Raw genomic sequence first — 14,398 nt, 5'->3', positions numbered from 1 at the left:
CTCATGAAGGTCTTCTCAAGTTCATAGTCCGAGAAAATCGGTTTTCATTTCAGTCCAATTAACTCAAATCATCTCTTCCTGTGTCGTCTTTAACATCAAAACCCAAATCATTTCTTCCTTCGAGGCCAATTATCTCAACAAGTTTGCAAACTCCTCAATGGGTTGCAACCTGTCATCCAATTAACTACTATTGGATGGACATTATGAATCCTCGATCTACATGACTCCAAAGTCCAATAACACCAACGTGAAGGACTTCTCATGTTTATATGTTTATCCAAAACTATTTTTATTATTATCGCATGTGAGAGTCTAACTAGGGTTGGACGTTGTGCATTGTAACAACATATATATTGTTATATATTCACATTGAGTTAATGAATGAAAACCTGAGAAATAACATGGTATCAGTCACTCTCTAATGGCCCACGCCCTCTTAACCTAATCGATCTTGGGACTCTCTAGCTCCCATGCTCTCTCCTCCTCCCCAGTCACTCTCTCCCATCATCATGTCAACCGACTCTTCTCTTGAGTCGATTCCCCAAATTGGTGCCACACCTCTCCCACAGGCTGAAGCCATGCCTCACTCAACCAAGATGTCTTCCCCTGCTCTCTCTTCAGCATACCATTTTATCTCATTGAAGCTCTCCTCCACCAACTTTCTATTCTGGAAAGCACAGCTCATCCCTTTTCTCAAGGGACAAAAGGTCTATGGCTTCATCACCGGTGCAGTCCCACGCCTTGTTGATCCTGCTGCTACCTCTGACTGGGACGACTAAGAAACTCTCATCATGAGTCTTCTCATCGCCTCCCTATCAGATGAAGCACTTCCTCTTATCATGGACAAGGCCACAAGCAAGGATATTTGGGACTCCCTTACCTCCGCCTATGGTTCTGCCTCTCACACACATATTATGTCTCTCAATCTCACCCTTCAGCACCTTTCTCAACAACCTAATGAAACAATGGAAGTCTTCATGCAACGTGCCAAAACTATCTTTGATGAACTCTCTGCTGCTGGCTCTCCATTAAAGTCTACTGATCTCTGTCTTCACATCCTTCATGCACTACACAAGGACCTATGGGAAATTGTCCCTACGCTCTTAGAATGATATGAACCATTGACGTATTCTGATTTACTTGGTGTTCTTCTCAGCCATGAATACATGTTCAAAGCTTCTCAGTGCCATACTACACTCACTGATAATGGTAACTCTACTAATCCACCATCTGCTAATAATGTTCAGCACGACCCCTCTTCCACCCCTGCCACAACTCAATTAGGCACTGGTGGACGTGGTGACCGTGGAGGTCGATCTGGTCGCAGCGGTCTTTGGTGCTCTATTTGCAACCGTACGACTACTAATCCACCATCTGCTAATAATATTTAGCACGACCCCGCTTCCACCCCTGCCACAACTCAATCAGGCACTGGTGGACGTGGTGGCCGTGGTGGTCGTGGTGGTCGTGGTGGCCGTGGAGGCCGATCTGGTCACAGCGGTCTTTGGTGCTCCATTTGCAACCATACAAGTCACAATGCTAACACTTGTTTTTACCGAACCCCCACCCCTAATGGCTATCCTCCCCATCCCTACCAAGGCTACCCACCACCCACACCTACTGCCCACTACACCCATTATGCAAACCCACCTCTACTTCCCACACCCAACTACCCTCCCCTTGACCAACCATCTTCATCACTGACCTGGTATCTAGACACTGGAGCTACCCATCATGTTACCCCTGACATTCATTCCCTCTCCTCCTATGATGGTTACAATGGCATTGATCAACTATATGTGGGAAATGGTAAGGGTCTCTCCATCTCTAATATTGGTACCTCCTCCCTACCCTCTCTTTCTCATTCTCGTTCTTTTAATTTATGTGATATTCTTCATGTTCCTGACATAACCAAACCTCTTTTATCTGTTCAACGTTTTATGCGTGACAACAATGTCTTTTGTTAATTTCACCTATCCCACTTTTCTGTGAAGGATCAGGTAACCAAGAAAATACTCATGTCTGAGCCGAGTAAAGGGGGACTCTATTCACTCTCCACCCCCTCTATGTCTCCTCCAACTGCTCATCTCGCTGAAACCCTCTCTCTAGAACATTGGCATCAACGCCTTGGTCTTCCTCATGAAGGTCTTCTCAAATTTATGATTCATGAAAATCAGTTTTCATGTCCATCCTTTAAGCTTAAAAATTTATGTACTTCCTATCAATTGGGCAAAGCAAGCAAACTCTCTTTAGGTCTTACAAATTTTCATAGCCTCTTTCCTTTGGATTTGGTGCATAGTGATGTATGGGGGCCCTCCTCAGTTCCCTCTATTGATGGACATCGTTACTTTGTTATTTTTGTGGATGACAATACTCGTTTTATTTGGTTTTATCCTCTTGTTTTCAAGTCTGATGTTTTTAATACCTTTTTAAAATTCCAAGCTTTAGTTGAACGTCTATTTTCTCGTAAATTGAAATCCATTCAAATGGATTGGGGAGGGGAGTATCGCTCCTTACCTCAGTTTTTTCATAAGCTTGGAATCTCCCATCGTCTATCCTGTCCTCACACCCATGAGCAAAAGGGTATTGTTGAGAGTAGACATTGTCATATTGTCGAAACAGGACTTACTCTCCTTGCTCATGCTTTCATTCTCCAACGCTACTGGCATTTTACTTTTGAAATTGTGGTCTTTCTTATCAACCATATGCCTGCTAAAGTCTCCCATCGAGTCACCCCACTTCAACTCATTACCCATAGGGCACCCGATTATACCTTCCTCAAGGTTTTTGGAGGTCAATGCTTCCCTCACCTCAGGCCTTATAATTCCCACAAAATTGACTATCGCTCCACTACCTGTGTTTTCCTTGGTTGTAGTCCTTCACATGTTGGGTATCGTTGCTTAGACATCTCTACCAACCGCACCTATATTGCATGTCATGTCAGGTTTGATGAACATGTCTTTCCCTTTGCATCTCCACTATTGTCACACCTCACTGGAATAGAACCGAGCCGGTGACCGAGTTAACTCTGGTTAACTCAAAAACCTACCAGAATCAACAATGCAGTAACTGCAATATAGCATACACCTACTAAACTAAGATAAGACCTATATTTTCAGTGGAAGGCCTGTTCATAATAATACCTGTAATTGTTTCCCAAATACTTGATACCCAAATTGAGTTATAACAGTTATATACATTTGGGCCCGAAGGCATGATATATATACAAAAATATAACTATTTAAGCATCAAGTAATCAAAAGGAAGTACATCAAAAAGAATAAAAAAGAATCACTCAGGAGTCACTACTGCCATACAGCACAATCCTGGCACATGGAATTAGCATCGTGCTCAAACTCATTAGGGACCGACCAATCCTCAGAGGAAAACTCTACAGTGGGGCCTGGCTCCTGATCTCCAGGCAGGCAACCTACAAAATCACCTAAAAAGAGTTATGCTTGTGAGATGAGCTCACTAGCCCAGTAAGTGGAAAGGAAGACCACATAAGGAATACCACACAAACAGTCACAACATATATGCGCCTATATGTATGCAATTCATTTTAATCCTCTTAGCTTAAGAACATTACTAGGTCATAGGCTATGTGCTACTCACAACCACAATGCGCATATGCCGTAGGTATGAGTCACGAACCCCATCCTGCGATACACCCATAGGGTTGTCTGAGAAGGCCCACTGCTGGTACTGGAATTTAAAATGCAAGCTAACTCTTAAAAAATTTAAATGACAGAAAGTAAATGGGTGACTCCACCCGAAATAAAAACAGTATGATCGGCCCTCTAAATATACCATCGGGGTTACTGACTATCTTAGCGATCAGTCGTGCATACTTCCAACCGCAGTAGGAGTTCGACAATCGTAACCCGATGCTTCCCCCCATTGCAATCCAACACATAAACCCCGATTGGGAAGGGTTGTAGTAAAAAAGGGGTATATAAATCCTAGCCACATGCTTCTATATGAGCATAGTACGATTACACGATGGCACCATGTCCCATTCCATGAGCCACCATGCACTCGTTTCCAAGCCAACTACGGCATCTAAATCTAGCATGCATATCATGTCCAAATGAGATTACTCCATCACATACATCAAGACATAATGAATATTCAATCATAACACAAAGCATAGCATATTATGTAAATATTCAATGCGTGCTACGGCATATGTCATGTCTAGACTAACACATGTTAAATAATGCGTAGCATTCTGAAATTAAATCAAAGTCCACTCCCCACTTACCTATATATGTACATGGTGCTTGTACTTGGCACATAAGAGATCCGATGTGTGGGTATACATATAATGAGTGTTACCTATTACAAACATAATAGTTTATCATTTCACTATTTTGGGTTCAAAATCATCATGTTTGAACACTAAAATTGGGTTTAGAATCATAAATGGGGGTTAACCATAAAATTTGGACCATTCTAGGTATTCTAGAAAGACAGGTGGGCATGAGTCAAAGACAGGTGTGCATAAAACAACCCCCAGTCTTGAATCAAAATTCTCTCATCTTTTTTCCCATCTTCTCTTTGGCTTGGGGAACTTGTTTGGGGTCAATCCGATGACTCAAATCACTCATCTAAGGTCCATTCATGTATCCTCAACCTAGATCTGAGATCAAATCAAAAGAAAGAATGAGATTCTTACCTCTTTCTTAAGGACACCAATGAAACCTCAAATTTCACTTCTTTTACTCAAGAACTTCCAAATACTCTAGATCTTCACCATCACTCCTTCCAAATCCTCCAAAATTATTGTACACACCTTCCATTATTCCTTATATTTGATTATCTATGTAAGATTAGTAAGATCCAAATGGTTTCTTTCTCAAAAATCAAAAAGAGGGTTTAAGAAATTGGTTTTCCTAAGAATCCTTGGAATGTGTACAATACCTACCTCAAATAGAAGATCCCGGTGAGCTAATCATTAATCCGGGCTCAAAATACCAAGACCCAGCTCCGATGAAGCTCTACGGTCGATTTCCTTTATTCTTTCTACTTCTTCCTCCTTTTCCTTTATTCTTTCTTTCTCTCTTCTTTACTCTCCCACTGACCAATTACCATTAATGAGGGAAAAGATAATAAATGTCTCCCCTTTTATACCTAGGCCCTTAAAAATTTCTTCTAGTCATAGGTGGGTACATCTCAGGTGGGTATATCTCATGTGGGTATTCTCAGGTGGATATATCTCAGGTGAGTATATCTCAGGTGAGTATATCTCAGGTGAGTAAATCTCAGGTGGGTAAATCTCAGGTGGGTATATCATTCTAGTCAGCCTATTGCTAGTGTTCCACTTGGACTTCAATGGGGACAAATTCATTCTTATAATTAAATTGCGTAGGCACCTAAAATTAAAAGCACGTACCCTTACTTCTTATACATGGCCTCGTGGTGTATGCAAGTGCAAGGCTTGGTGCACATATTGAACTTGGTACCCACTTGGTCATGTCAGGCCAACTCGAGTTCAAGGTCACTCTTGCTATCATGTTCCATATGGTACTTGCGTCAGTTTTCTCCGATTTAGCCCCTATATTATCAAACCAAGTCAATATGGGTAATCAGACCAGGTTTAGAAAGTAGGGTAGCACATTACCCCCCCCTTTTAAAAAAAATTTCCCCGAAATTGTAGCACCTGGTTGTTCGAAAAGATAAAGATATAAAGTTCAAATATCATCCTCTTTCTCCTAAGATGCCTTTTCGATCGGGCGGTTGTGTCACACCCTGTTCACACTGAACCGGGCCAATGACCGGGTTAACATCGGTTAACCCAAACCTGCCAGGATCATCTGACACTGTATTCCACCACAGCATACACACAACTAATAAAATCTTATCAGATCAGCGAAAGACTAGGTTTACCTGTGAATATTCCTATAATACTTGATACCCGAATTGTGATACAATAGTTATATACATGTGGGCCCGAAGGCATGATATTTACGCAATAAAAGTACAATTCACATATCAAGTACATAAAGGAAACCATAAAAAATCAGAGTATACAACTCGGCTCGGTATCAAAGGCTAGAGCTCAGCTCGGCATCAAGGGTTGCGCCCAGCTCAGCATCATATGGTAGAGCTCAGCTCGGCCTCAAAAGTGGAGCTCAGCTCAGCATCAGAACTGCGGTCCCGTAGTATAACTCTTGCACGAGCAGTCAGTGCCGTGCTCTAACTCCTCAGGGGCCCACCAGTCCTCTTCAGGAAACTCAACCGTGGGACCCGACCCGTGCTTTTTAGATGAATGACCTGCAAAATCATCTAAAAATGGGGTGCACAAGTGGGATGAGCTCACTAGCTCAGTAAGTGGAAAGATGGACCACACAACAGTCCACACATCAAAACACAATCATATACACTACATGCCATGCAATACATTTTAAATCACATCCACCTAAGCAACATTACTAAGTCTTTGGTATAGTGCTACTATAGCCACAGTACGCGTATACTCCGGGTACGAGCCGCTAACTCCATTCCGCAATACACCCATAGGGCTATCGGAGAAGGCCCACCGTGAGTACTCGGAAAGTAAAAATAATGCCGACCACCGGCTCTCAACAGAAAAGTAAATGACTGAAATTAAAGGTGCTAACTCCAGTAATTTAAAAGCAGTACGATTGGCCCTCTTGAATATACCATCGGGGTTACCAACTGTCCTAATGACCCGTCGGGCATTATGTCTAACCGCCACAGTGACCCGACAACCGCGACCACTGCTTCCCCCCAAATGGTAACCTAACACCTTAACCCCTGCTGGGAAGGGTCGTAGCACGGGATGGTGAAAATCCTAAACCGCATGCTCCTATATGACAATAGTACGATTGCATAGTGCCACTGCGTCCCATACCATGGGCCACCAATGCATTCGTGTCCAAGCTGACTACGGCATCTAGTCTATTAATGCATTATGCACAATGATGTCAACATTCATCACATAAGCATCTCATCACTTGGAATTTAGAAAGTAACATAACACACATGCATAACAATGTGAAGATGACTAATCTACATAGCATATTCATGATGGCATGACTAGACTAGATACATTTAAATGAATGCCAAACAATGCCTTGAAACAAGGTTAGACGTCCTCTCCCCACTTACCTATAGTGTACAAGGATTCCCGTTCGGTACGGGTGAGATCCGGTGCGAGACGCGTAGGATTTGGTGAACCTAACATGATTGAGCGGGGTTAGTACTTCACCATTTTGGAATCAAAATTTACACGATCCAATGACACAATCATGTTTAGAATCCTAAAAGGAGGTCACACGTCCGATTTGGGTCCAATCGGACATAAGAATCATATTCGGGGCCTCTCAGGTGGGTCAGATAGCCCACCTGTCTGGCCCATCAGTCTGGCCCATCGATCTGGCCTGCCGGTTGGGCCAGGGGCCTGTTAAGACCAGCGGGCAGGGTGGCCTGCCAATTAGCCCGCTGGTCTGGCCCGTTAATTGTGCCCGAGGGCCTTGCCCTCTCAGGCGGGTGCTCACAGGCGGGCCAGATGGCCCACCGGTCTTGGCGGGAAAACTGTTGTTTCTTCCCAACTTCCTCCATTCTTTGGGGATTCAAATGGGGTTTTTCCCAACCCATTCTTCACACTTTCAATGTCTTATAGGATGGTTCTAACCTAGATCTAGGTTAGATTCAAGTGATGGGAAACCATCTTACCTTCTTTGCTCAAGAACACCTTCAAACCCTCAAAATCACTTCAAACCCACAATGCTTCTCCAACCTTGTCAATACCTCTTCAAATCCTTCAAGATCAACACATAAATCATCTATTAAACCTTAGATTCATCATTTCAAAGGGGATTTACAAGATCTCAAGAAACCCTACTCGAATCAAGGGTTTTACTTGGGTATGGTGAATGTTTAAGGAACCCAACTTTGCTTACCTCTAAATGTAGATCTAGTGTTGAAGATCACTCTTCCGGTGCCGGAATGGGAAGATCAAGCTTCGGCGCCGCTGAAATCCTTCTCTTCTTCCTCTTCCTTCTCTTCCCTTCTTCTTCCCTTTCTTTTCTCTCTCCTCTTTACTATCCTCACCAACGTACGAGTGTCATAAATGAAAGAAAAGAAAATCATAAATGCTATATATATTCTTCTTAAATAACTAAATAGTTCACATGGATGGGTCACTCAGGTGGGTGGGTGCGCCCACCTGTCTGCCCACTTAAGGGCCAAAACTTGGGATTTTGACAGAGTTCGGGCCTCGGCGCGAACCCCACCCCTGGCATACATTGTAATATATGTATACACCTTAATATATGGCTACAATACCTACTTTATCCATACATGGCCTTATGATAGGTGCATGTACACGGCTTGGGTACTCCCGTCTCTTCTGGCACTGGCTCGGACTTGTCGGGTCAGCCGGTGTTTAAGGTCACCCTTGCCATCATAGTCCATAAGGAGCCCACTCTAACTCTCTCCGGTTCGAGCCCTGCATAGTTAAACCAGGTCAACTGAGTAATCAGACCGGGTTTAAGAAGTAGGGTATTACATTTACCCCCCCTTCTGAAAAATTTCGTTCTCGAAGTTGCGTACCTGGTTGATCAAAAAGATGAGGGTACTTGGCTTGCATTTCATCCTCTTTCTCCCAAGACGCTTCTTCAAGTGAATGATTAGCCCATCGCACCTTTACATAGGAAATGGAGTGGTTGCGAAGGGTTTTCACCTTTCGGTCCAAAATTTCAACCGGCTGCTCTGTATAGGTCATGTCAGCTTTAAGGTATTCTGGCTCCACGGGTAATACATGAGAGGGATCATGAACGTATCGCTTCAGCATGGATACATGGAATATATTATGAACGTCCCCGAGTGAAGGTGGCAAAGCAAGCATGTAGGCTACTGAGCCAACCCGGGCTAAGATCTCAAATGGTCCAATGTATCTTGGGCTCAAGTTCCCCTTTCTGTGAAACCTTTGCAACCCTTTAGTAGGAGAGATCTTGAGAAATACCTTTTCTCCTGGCTGAAATTCAATGTATTTTCTGCGAGTGTCCGCATAGCTCTTTTGAAGGGACTGAGCTGCTTTAATCCATTCTCGAATAACGTCGACTTTGTCACAAGTCATCTGTATCATCTCAGGTCCTAACATTCGACGTTCACCTACCTCATCCCAATACAAAGGAGTTCTGCACTTCCTGCCATATAATGCCTCATACGGAGCCATCCCAATTGTAGCTTGGTAACTGTTGTTATAGGCAAACTCCATAAGGGGTATATATTCTTCCCAACTACCACTCATCTCCATTGTACATGCCCTGAGCATGTCCTCTAATATCTGTATGGTTCGCTCCGACTGACCATCAGTCTGTGGGTGAAAAGCAGTACTCAAATTCAACTGTGATCCCAAGGCACGCTGTAAGCTTTTCCAAAATCTGGAAGTGAACCTTGGGTCCCTATCTCTGGAAGTGAACCTTGGGTCCCTATCTGGAAGTGAACCTTGGGTCCCTATCTGAAACAATGCTCACTGGCACTCCATGTAAGCGCACTATGTTGTCCATGTAAAATTGTGCTAGTTTGGCCATGGAGAACTTGGTCTTGATGGGAATGAAATGAGCAGTCTTAGTAAGCCAATCAACTATCACCCATATCGCGTCCATTCCCTTAGGTGTACATGGTAGTCCGGTGACGAAGTCCATTGTAATCCTCTCCCACTTCCATTCTGGTACTAGGAGTGGCTGAAGAGTACCATAAGGTCGATGCCTCGCAGCTTTTACTTTCTGGCATGTGAGACAAGTCGCCACATACAGAGCTATTATGACTTTCATGCTTGGCCACAAGTAATTTTGTTTGAGGTCTTTGTACATCTTGGTACTTCCTGGGTGAAGTGAGTACGCGGAGCTATGTGCTTCTCGCACTATCTTGTCTTGTATATCCAAATCATCGGGTACACACAGTCTGCCTTAAAACATCAATGCCCCATCATTGGCTAAAACAAAATCTGGGTCGTTCATTGATTGATCTTGAACCTTAACCCTGATCCGCTGCAATTCAGGATCCAAAGGTTGTTTCATTATTACCTCTTGCCTAATAGCCGGATGCACCTGTAGAGCCATCAAGGATACAGTCAACCATTTAAGGTTTTCTGGTTGACGTTCCAATTCTAAGGTTGCTCCTTCATATAAGAGGGCTTCATCCATTAGCATCGCCTCTTGCACGAGTGGTGGGCTGACTGCTAATCATGAGGGTGACACAGTCTGTGCCTTCCGACTTAACGCATCTGCCACTACATTTGCCTTGCCGGGATGATATTGAATGTCGCAATCGTAATCCTTCATGAGCTCAAGCCACCTCCTCTATCTCATGTTCAAATCCTTCTTGGTGAAGACGTACTTCAGACTTTTGTGATCACTATATATCTCACACTTCTCCCCATACAAATAATGTCGCCAAATCTTAAGGGCAAAAATGACTGCGGCTAGTTCTAAGTCATGAGTGGGGTAGTTCTTCTCATACTCCTTTAGTTGTTGGGATGCATATGCTATTACTTTACCGCGTTGCATGAGAACGCAACCCACACCAACTTTGGAAGCATCAGTGTAGACTATCATTCCACCTGTGCCTTCAGGGATGGTCAACACAGGGGCCGACACCAACCTCTTCTTCAATTCCTGGAAACTCTTCTCACATTCCTCTGCCCAGTTGAATTTCACACCCTTTTTGGTTAATTTAGTCATTAGTGCTGAGATTCGGGTGAAATTCTCGATGAAACGTCGGTAGTATCCGGCCAAACCCAAGAAGCTTCTAATTTCAGTGACATTCTTGGGGCTTTCCCATTCCACTACTGCTTTCACCTTATCAGGATCTACTTCGATTCTGGCTTTAGACACTACATGCCCCAGGAATCCAACTTGTTTAAGCCAGAATTCACACTTGCTGTACTTGGCAAACAACTGTTGTTCTCTCAACCTCTGTAACACCATTCTCAAGTGTTGAGTGTGCTCCTCTTCGGTCTTGGAGTAGATCAAGATGTCATCAATAAAAACAATTACCCATTTATCGAGCACATCCTAAAATACTCGATTCATTAGATCCATGAATGTTGCCTGTGCATTGGTTAACCTGAAAGATAACACTAGGGACTCATAGTGACCATACCAAGTCCTAAATGTTGTCTTGGGTATGTCACTGCTCTTTATCTTGAGCTGATAATAGCCTGACCGAAGGTCTATCTTTGAAAATACTTTGGCTCCCTGCAACTGGTCAAATAAATCATCAATGCGTGGCAATGGATACCGATTCTTAATGGTTAGCTTATTTAATTCCCGGTAATCGATGCACATACGCAAGCTGCCATCTTTCTTCTTGACAAACAACACTGGGGCACCCCAAGGTGAAACACTTGGGCGAATAAACCCCTTTTCCAATAATTCCTGCAACTGCAACTGCATCTGCAACTCCTTCAATTCAGCTGGTGCCATCCTGTATGGAGCCTTAGATACTGGAGCTGCTCCAGGAGTCAAATCTATGGCAAACTCCAACTCTCTATCAGGTGGTAAATGTATCAGATCATCTGGGAAAACGTTGGGAAACTCTTTAACCACCTTTACCTCTTCTAGAGGTGTAATCCTTGCATCAACATCAAGTACCAATGCTAAGTAACCTTGACATCCATTTTCTAGCAATTTTACCGCTTGAAGAGCAAAGACAATGATCTTCCTCGCCCATTTCGTTTTATCTGCTCGGTATACTAATTCTCTTCCTTCGTCATCTCTCCCCCTAATCAACTTCTCAGCACACACCACATTAGCTCGATGAGCCGACAACCAATCCATACCCAGTATAACATCAAAATTCCGCATATTGAACTTAATGAGTTGTGCATCAAAATTCTTTCCACTAATTTCCACTAGGCACGGCCCATATACCTCCTTCAACTGTGTAACTTTACCCGTAGGCATACTAACAATCATTTCGTGATCTAGGATCCTGGGTGACATCCCAAGTTTCTCTACAAATCTCTTAAATACGAATGAATGAGTAGCTCCTGAATCGAATAAAACATAGGCTGGTATGCCTGATATGGGTAGGATACCTAGTGTAACAATGCATATAATTTCAGCAGGTCATCAATATTTAACATAAGGAAATTCTTAATTTAAAATGTACCTGCTACTACTTCTGTACTGGCCTCAGCTTCCTCAGCTGATAGAGCATACATCCTTCCCTACGGTTGATTCCCCCAAGCTAAGGGAGGTCGGTACGCAGAGGGCTGACTGGAGGGCAAGGCTGGTCTGACCCAACAGTATTTTGCATAATGCTCATATGAATGGCAATTGAAGCAACGAATCTGAGACGTCAGAACTGGGGTGGGGCCCCTCTGCACTTGACCCGTTGCAGATGGAGGTCGAGGTGGCCTTGGAGCTGTAGGTGCCACACTAGTGTTCGGGCGAAAAGATGTGGAACCCGAACCACCAGCTGGTCTAGGAGGGTAGCCAGATGGCCTATAGGGCTGCCTATACATAGGCCCAGAACTGTACGATCCGCAGTATGCCTTGGAGGAGTTCCCCATATCCGAAAATGGGTTCGTTCTTTTCCACAGTCTAGGGGTGAGGGACTGTTCTCTCTTTTGTTTATCCTCCATGGTCTTGGCCTTCTGCACAATCTGGCCATAGTTAGTCAAATCCAAGACCTCAAGTACAGACCCAATGGATGCTTTTAGGCCTTTTAGGAATCTCGCAGCCTTCTCTTCAGCTGTCCTCATATGTCTTAGGGCAAAATGAAACAAGCTCTCAAATTGTTGTTGGTACTCAAGGACAATTTTACCTCCTTGATTTAAAGCCATAAACTTAGTCTCCTTGCGGTCTCTGAAGCTGCGCGGGTAATGATTGTCCAAGAACAACTCCTTGAACTGTTCCCAGGTGGGTTTTGGATGGGCAGCCAACAATATGGGCTTGGAGGCTTGCCACCAAGAATTTGCCTCATTCTTGAGTTGCAACCTAGCACAAATGAGTTTCTGTGCGTCCGTGCACTCAAGCACCTCAAATATTTTCTCTAGTTCTTGGATCCATTGGTCTGGTTCTAGAGGATCACTCCCCACCTTAGAGAATACAAGTGGTAAGTTCCTCTTGAATGACTCCACTACCTTTGACATATTATTCACCGGCAGGTAATTGGGAGCATAAGCCGGGTAGTAATGGTATGGAGGGGGTACCCCATACGGAGGAATGCCAAAGGGTGGATTTGGAGGTGTACCTCCCACTTGTGGTCCCGTTCCCGACCCTACCGGCGGGTCCTGTGGAGTAAGTATCCAAGGAGGATGACCCGATTGAGAAAAGTCCAATTGTTGCTGAATAGCAGTCATAAATGCTTTCTGTTGCTGAAGCATTTGTTGCTGAAAAGCCTGTTGTGACTGCTGAATTATGGTAGCAACATCTCCCGGAGTAATAACTAGTGGAGGGTCCAGGAGTGTAGTCGTAGGTGGGTCCCCATGTGCCCCACCTTGACCAAGGGTCTCTGGAGGTGGTGGAGGTGAGGATTGCCCCGCAGAGCGGGACCCCCTGGGATTCAGTGGTCGACCGACCGGACGAGGACCACGCTAGGTACCTCGGGCATTGCTACCGGATCTAGTACAAACCATCGTATCTCTGTACCTGGAACATATCACACACCATATTGGTTAAACACCGTAGAATTGATTTCGGCATACAATTATATGCCATCACATAGGGTATTGTAGTGTATGATAGTCTGCAATTAACCACAACTTAATTCCCAGATACAGGGCCAATGCTCCAACAGGTATATCAATGGTCCCACTTAACCATAACACATTAACATAGGAATAACAATAATAATAATAATAATCAATATAAACATATTAGTAATATATAAAAAAAAAAATTCAATTCTTCCCAAGTTTCCACAACCGGTGGGCTGCATCGGCGGGCAGGGGCCCGCTGATCGGCCGCCAGTCCCAGAACCTCAACCGGCGGGTGACACAGACGGGCAGGGTGGCCCGCCGATCGGCCTGTCGGTTCTGGCCGAGTGAAAAACACGAACAGGGGCATAAGTGCCCTGTTCTGTCTTATCTCCCTCACTTCCTCTTTCTCTCTCTCCCTCTCTTCCTCGGGCGATTTTTGGAGATCATTTCAACGCTTTCACTCGCGATTCCACTCATCAACCCGGCTATTTGTGAGAAGATTCAATTCTCCCACTTCCAAGTAAGTTTTTTCTTCACCTTTCTCAGAATTTTTAATTGGGGGGGAAAATTCATGTGTAGACTTTTAATCTAGGTTATTTTTCCCTATCTCTTTCCATAGAATAGTGTTTCCACGTGGTTGTGATGGTTCTTATGTGGTTATTTCTAGTTTGTTAGGACTTATCTCTCCATTTGGGGAAAACCCCAAATCGTGCCCTA

This window comes from Macadamia integrifolia, unplaced genomic scaffold (genome assembly GCF_013358625.1).
Source record: "Macadamia integrifolia cultivar HAES 741 unplaced genomic scaffold, SCU_Mint_v3 scaffold2616, whole genome shotgun sequence".
Lineage (NCBI taxonomy): Eukaryota > Viridiplantae > Streptophyta > Magnoliopsida > Proteales > Proteaceae > Macadamia > Macadamia integrifolia.
The sequence above is the reverse complement of the archived record's forward strand: the minus strand, read 5'-3'. Positions refer to the sequence as shown.